General features: G+C 35.2%; 1 protein-coding gene and 1 long non-coding RNA gene across 6 annotated transcripts in view; one reads left to right on the top strand and one right to left on the bottom strand.

Annotated features, from left to right (window-relative positions):
* LOC137616396 (mucin-17-like) overlaps positions 1 to 7009 on the bottom strand; it is a 436827-nt gene extending 429818 nt beyond the window's left edge. For all 5 annotated transcript variants that reach the window (XM_068346103.1, XM_068346106.1, XM_068346107.1 and 2 more), the window contains exon 1: positions 6788 to 7009. The gene's annotated coding sequence lies outside the window, so the exon portion shown is untranslated. The remainder of the gene's footprint in view (positions 1 to 6787) is intronic.
* Positions 1 to 7500, top strand: part of LOC137616399 (uncharacterized) — a 536300-nt gene that overhangs the window by 137535 nt on the left and 391265 nt on the right. The gene's annotated exons all lie outside the window — the stretch shown is intronic.

Genomic DNA, 7500 nt, shown 5'->3' with positions numbered 1-7500 from the left:
ACCGAATGCAAACGACATTGACCATCACTCTCATGCCATTTGTCTCCATTTTTTGATGCGGCAGCGGAAAATAATTCTGATGTATTCGAGTATTTTCCGTCGAGCTATTTTGGAAAGCAGGGTTCTCCGGGGAAGAAAGGGGATATGGCAATTTCATTAGGGGATGGAAAGTGGACCGGTCTCTTGTCGGGCGGAGTTTATTCTCTCTCTCTCTCTCTCTCTCTCTCTCTCTCTCTCTCTCTCTCTCTCTCTCTCTCTCTCTCTCTCTCTCTCTCTCTTGAAACGCAAAGTACATTGTACTCGAAAACAGCGGAAAGCGACAGACTTTTCCTTAAAATGTGTCCGGTGACTTTTAATGTAAAAATGGAATGATTGGTGTGGACAGTATAAAACGACAAAGTGTCATAGGGATCACAACTGTCGATATATATATATATATATATATATATATATATATATATATATATATATATATATATATATATATATATATATATATGTGTGTGTGTGTGTGTGTGTGTGTGTGTTTGTATGTATATAGTACAATTGTGGATTGGAAGGTCTCGTAAATGTACTGTAAACCCCTCCCCACTCTTTAGTGTAGCCATCCACAATCGGGTACTTCCTCAGAGATACTTGGATCTTTTCTTTTACTTATCCAAGGCCAGTGCTTGAGGTCAGTTATCTTTTCAAATTAGTTGTTAACACCATAACATAATTATCTTCCTCTTCTTATTTGGATCTATTCCAGGGTGTTGAATATTTTCAAAGAAAAGAAGCTGCTATTCCCTGATTTCTTTGTCAGTTGGAAGCTTGCGGATTAGTTACATGAAACTCTGAAATAATAGAAGAAATTGTGAAAATATATAGAAAATAAAATTCACTATTAACATATACTGTATATTAATTTTCAAGTGGTCTGTATCCATTGTTATTCTCTGCGCGCTTTGTAAATTAATATTGTCTTGGAAATATTTACTGGTCTGAACAGTTGAGAACTTTGTGCCGAAGATGAGTGTATTTTTATTAACATCATTATTATTATTAATATTACTCGCTAAGCTATAACTCTAGTTGAGAAAGCAGGATGCTCCAAGCCCAGGGGCCACGACAGGAAAATAGTGCTGTGAGGAAAGGAAACGAGGCAAAATAAAATATTTTAAGAACAGTAACACCAAAATAAATATTTCCTATACAAATTATGAAAACCTTTTCAAAAGGAGAGAGAAATTTGATTGAATATTGTGCCCGATTGTACCTTCAAGCAAGAGAATCCTAACCCAAGACAGTGAAAGACTATGGTATAGAGTCTATGGCACTACCCAAGACTGGAGAACAATGATTTGATTTTGGAGTGTCCTCCTCCTAGAAGAGCTGCTGACCATAGCTAAAGAGTCTCTTCTACTCTTACCAAGAGGAAAGTAGCCACTGAATAATATGTGCAGTAGTTAACCCCTTGGGTGAAGAAGAATTGTTTAGTATTCTCAGTTGACAGGTGTATGAGGACAGAGGAGAATCTGTAAAAAATAGGGCAGGCTATTTGGTGTATGTGTGAATTTCTGTATTTAATCTTACCGAATAAGTAACTGAATATTCCTACAACATGAACAGAAACGGATTTCTAGCAATTGATTTTCTCCGAAGTTTTAATCGCAAAATTTAGTTTTAAGAATTTAATATCTTGGCCTGTCGTAGATACATTAAATGCAAGTATTGTTTCTAACGTTATTTTCCATAAACTATTTTTAAAAGTCTAGTTTATATGTTTGATAGCAACATGCATATTTCTACTACTGTCACCATCTTATTTTATTTAAACTACTGTTTACTCGCTAATCTTTAAGCCCCATTATAGCGATACTATCGATTTAGCAGAGAGTAACAAGTACCTGACAACCTCACCCCATAACAGTAAATCACAACAAAATGCTTCCTTGGTAAACAGCGATATTAGTGTCAACCTTGGAGACCTGTAGCCATTGAAACTTTGGTAGGTCGCTCTTTTATTAATTTTTGCTACTTATGTCCATTGTGACGGCTTTCCCCTTTGTTCACAACGCTCACTTTTCAGAAACTCACAATCCCCATTTCAGATATTTTTTGTTTAAATTTACGATATTTCTAATTTAGATTTAGTTTGCAATGACATTATTCATCATATGAGAAATTTTGTAAACAAATATGCAAATGTGGTTTCATTGTACTCAAAGTGAGGAGAGTACAAATTTAAAGAAACTCTTCATAGCGCCAATTATTCAACCAACGAGTTAAATTGTTTGACATTAATGCTTTGTGATCTACAGGGACATATTTTTCTAACTCCCGAATTAGTTGAGAGAGACTCATAGATTACCCTCCATTCTCGTTTCAGTGTGAAATGAGAAGTCCCTTGAATAAAAAGAAAAAGTTGTAATTCTAACAGTCAACATTTTTGTGCACTTGTTTGTTAGTTACTTCCTTCTGATTCCCGATAAATATTTTTGTTGGGCAGATTTTAGATCATGAGAGAAAGAAATACTCCTTTTCCCTATTTCTACATGGAAGGGGCGACCGGAAGTCAAGGCAACTCCTTACTCTTGGCTAAGCCTCTGGCCTGATCTGCTATCGGGTTTCTTTACCCATTTTCGAACTTGGCTTCCTGGCCTCTCATCTGGAATATTAAAAGAAAGGAAAAACGGAGAAATCCATTGGGTTCTGAGGCCTCTGAAAAAAGCATTTAAGGCTATTAAGTGTTCCTCTGCTTCTTGTTATTTTGATTTTAATATAATTTTTACTCTCAGTTAAGAGGAAACCTAGAGAATATTTTCCGCTGAAGATTTATAGGTTTTACTTTAAATTAGATTTTGAATTATCATAAAGCACAGTGGACGTATAGATTTCAAAATGGCATTTGTACTGCTTTATTACTTAATTGATTTATTGTAGGGCAGTACTTGGTAGTGGTTAAGGTCGTTGACGTGTTTGTGAAGGAAAACCTATTAATGTGTACGCATACTTGTGTATTGTATGCTTAAACTTGCGTGTCAAGTTTGGCGTGTGTTGCGGCGTATATCAAAATCCTTTATAGAATCACCATAGTTAACTTAGTTTCCTCCCTAGTTAATTTAACAGGCTCCCTAACTTATCATAGCGCTTAATGTTCACCTTTTGCAGTTCCTGAAAAGGTTTTCAATACGACGCAATGCATATCTTCTTTATCATTACTGAAATCTTAAGTGCATGTTTATCTCTATCTTATCACGTCATTATCTGTAGAGTTACACAAAGACTAAATACGAAAACAATGTTAGATGCACGTGTCCTGGTCCTACCGTGCTCTTAGGAAGACTCCGTCGTGTTTTCATGGTTGTCAACACTTATCTTTGTGGTGCTCGTGCCCTCTGCACGTTAACTACACACAGCGTTTTAAGTATATTAACTTTTGCGCTTATGCTATTTGAAAAGCTTGGCTTAAAATGACTTGAAAATTCAATTACAGTAATTCAGCTTAAGTTTACCCCTTTCCTGGATCCTTCAGAACTGGTATCACCTTTCATGTATGAAAATAGTTTGTGAAGTAAAACCACGTCTTATGGATTTAAATCAAATCCTTAGGGATAAAACTTTACTTATCCTTCTTACATTCAAATATGCAAAAACAAAAAACGTTGTTGAATATTCTATCATAGATAACACACCCGCCATTACTTTACTTTTATCCCTGGCAAACTGCTAAAACGTGTTTTTAGCTTACCACTATGCTCGAATATACTAATTAGCATCTGTAGCAACGATAAACATGTACACCAAAGGCATGCTTTTATATACGATACCCAATTTTGGAGGAAATTCAGAATGTGCCAGTGTAAATATAAAGACCTTTCACTAGCATATCATGGAGAATGTCAAATTCTCTCTCTCTCTCTCTCTCTCTCTCTCTCTCTCTCTCTCTCTCTCTCTCATATATATATATATATATATATATATATATATATTTGTGTATGTTTATATATGTATGTATGTATGTATGTAATATATATATATATATATATATATATATATATATATATAAACATCCTGATTTTTTAGTCGTACGATGCCATAGGAGAAAGTAAAAACATCATTTGTACTCAAAGTGATATGGTTGCCAAGAAGTATTTTTAAATGTTTAATTGGAGAACCCAACAGTAGTCCAAATCAATAAAGTGCATATCGGGTTTCTCATACGTCCGACCTGAATTTGACGGAGTGAGGCGTGTATTGTACTCCACTTTAACATGAAGTTTGGAAATGTTGTGTCTTAAATATAACATGGTAGCTATTTCTTGAAATTTCATGTCGATCAAATAGACCTAGATATTTACCTTAATATTTGGAAAGATAAAATCAGTTATGTATCAAAAGACAACAGAACTCTTGGCTGGGACGAAATATAAAAACCAAAAAATCTAAATTTTCTGTGTATAACATTGATCTTCACTTGAGGTCAAGAATTGGTTAAAACTTGCGTATAGGTGAGATTGGGCCTTGAAGGTATTCTAGTAAGGCAGCTACCCTCCAAGACGAACTAAGAATTTCAGAAGTTATTGGGAACTTGGATGTCTAGATGTCCATTCGAACATTATTAGAATTGAAGTACGTTATTTAGATGATTGTGAGTGTTTCTCTGAAATGTGATTCTGTCGTATAGTTTACTTCTCAATAAAATGCATGTAGCGTGGTATAACGTTGTATGTTGGAACGCATTGGAAATTATGTTGGTTATACCTGGTTTCGAGTTATATATAATCTGTTGCGTATAGACCATCCTCTTCATATACCTTTTTTAGATTTATCCCATTACGAAACAGTGTTTATCTGGTTCGTATGGAAAAACACTTAGACTTTAAAAATAAGCTGATAATCTTATCTATATCTAGAAACGGTGTGACCATACTATCAGATATATAATTGTATAGATTATCATGAAAGAAAGTGTGATCGAAATTTACTTAGGGAATTAGACCCCTAATTAAGTTTACACACACACACACACACACACATATATATATATATATATATATATATATATATATATATATATATATATATATATATATATATATATAATGTATAAGAACATAAAAAGATCGCATCTCTACTACACTTAACTGAATAGTGAGAATCGATTTTACTTCATCAAATACCATATATCCTAATCGGTTCATTACAACCTCTGCAATGAAATGATTTCTAAGAATTTCAATTCTTGGCAGCTTGTTCCCAGTAATACCTTTGGCGTGTACTGATATAACGCAACTTGAAAACAACGGGTAAGCTTCGAAGACAAACAATACCGTAATCAAAATCACTCTGTTTCAAAAGGATCCTTTTCTTGGAACTATTAATAATTAACGGTTTTTAGCTGTGAATTTTTTTACGCGTTCATTTCTGCGTCGGTTATGAGAGAGAAGAATTTCAACTCATTGTTTCTCAATGTTTTCTTGAAAAATAAGGTTTCAATTTCCCTTTCAATTTGCCCTCCATTGAAGTGTGTAAACATTTGATCGTTGGTCAATCGTGCATATATATATATATATATATATATATATATATATATATATATATATATATATATATATATTCCTTAAAAGGGATGCTTGTGTAACTTTAAAATCATGGTCCCCATTCCCCTAGCAAGTGGCAGTGGTTTTGTTTCAAAGGCCTACTGATATAGTATACCTTAAGGAATATGAAGCACAAAGTGTATTTTAGTGGAGCCCTTGATAGGAGGAGATTCCACCCAAGTAACGATTCTGTCGGTTCATGAAGATTCCAATTGCGATAAAGGAAAAAATAACTTTATATGCAGTTTTGCTTGATGTGAGCTGCTAAATGGACAGGGGCATAAGGCTTGCAATTCCTCATTGTTATTGATATATTAATAAAACCGTAAGAGTTGTATATAAACACCTGTCATTTTACATAGCATATACATTCCCAGCTGTGCTGGTGACCTCTCCCCACTGAAAATGAAATCCCAAATGTGGGCGTTGGCGTTCAAGTTTGGCGTCCTACCACCCTCGCCCTCCCTAAATTGATTTCCAATGCGTGCATATAATTAGCTCTAAGTAAACACGTCCTCTGCTTGAACGGTTCGTTTCCGTTCAGAGATGGATGATGATGATGATCGATTCCTTCAGGAACCATTTGCGATTCCCATCGTGTCACATACCACATAAACCTCAAAGCTATGTACCCAAACACATTAAAGTCACCAAAGGTAAATGTCATTTTAATTCATAATACTTTGGCCGTGTTTATTTGGGAGTTCTATTTATTTTAACTATAGTTTTTCCAATTTCGGTTGAAAAATTGAAACCCTATAATGAAATCGTTTTGAGAGACTGGTGTACTGAAATGTACCGTTTTTAATCATTTGAGTAAATAAATCATCTATTTTTATTGGGAGTTTATTTTTTAAATTCCTCCCTCATGAATCAAGACGTGAAAAATGGAAAGAAGGTAGGACATCTTCACGAATTTCTAGACGTCGAACTGAATGAAAAGCGATTTGAAAACCGATGAACTATAACCGTAGATATTTTTCATGTGTAAAAGCACGTGGTTAATGTTTACCGTAAGTGGTTGCCATAGTATCTTAGTAATTCAGTTAGTAAATCAAATGTGCTTTCCTTATGATATCATTTATGACAAGTGCATCAGCTCAAGCATGTACTGATATGTAAATCTAAGACCTAATCGTTAAAATGTGCATATGCTGTGATAATTAATGTTAGGAAAAACATAAAATAAACTTTGGACTTACTGAGAATCTTGTAAACAGCACCACTCCATTGTCAGCGATTATCACTTAATATATAAAGGTTTTGTCAAGCACCACAATTATTCACTAGCGATAATATAAATCGTAAAACGGAATTGCAAAGTCGATAAAGTGTGTAGCATTCCACTAAAGTCGTTACGATCCCTCAGTCACCAGTATCACGACCCATCATCACTCAATCACTAACAGCACAACACTGAGAGACTTCAGTTGAGAGAGGGACATTCATAGAGCGCTGCCGTTTGAGAGAGAGAGAGAGAGAGAGAGAGAGAGAGAGAGAGAGAGAGAGAGAGAGAGAGAGAGGGGGGTGGGGGGAATACCCTAGGGGGAGTACTAAATGGAGGGGAAGGAGGGATTGAATCTACAGTGGGAGGGAGACCATGCGGCTCACCCAGGTGACGCTCCATCCAAGTTCCATCTACCGTGTCTGCTGCCCCTCCCAGCCCCGTTATCTCTTCCTCCACCCTCCCCCTTCCCTCCCTCTTTAATCTCCCTCAGTATTCTCTATCCCCAAAAATCTTTTATCCCCTTTTCCCACCGTTCGATGTTTCGTTCCCCCTATCTATCTACATAGGTTGCTGCACGCACAGGGACGTTTTTCTTTCTGCTAATTTCATCTTACTTGGAAATATCACCATTACAATATATATATATATATATATATATATATATATATATATATATATATATATATA

The sequence above is a fragment of the Palaemon carinicauda genome, chromosome 22 (genome assembly GCF_036898095.1).
Source record: "Palaemon carinicauda isolate YSFRI2023 chromosome 22, ASM3689809v2, whole genome shotgun sequence".
Classification (NCBI taxonomy): domain Eukaryota; kingdom Metazoa; phylum Arthropoda; class Malacostraca; order Decapoda; family Palaemonidae; genus Palaemon; species Palaemon carinicauda.
The sequence above is the reverse complement of the archived record's forward strand: the minus strand, read 5'-3'. Positions and strand labels throughout refer to the sequence as shown.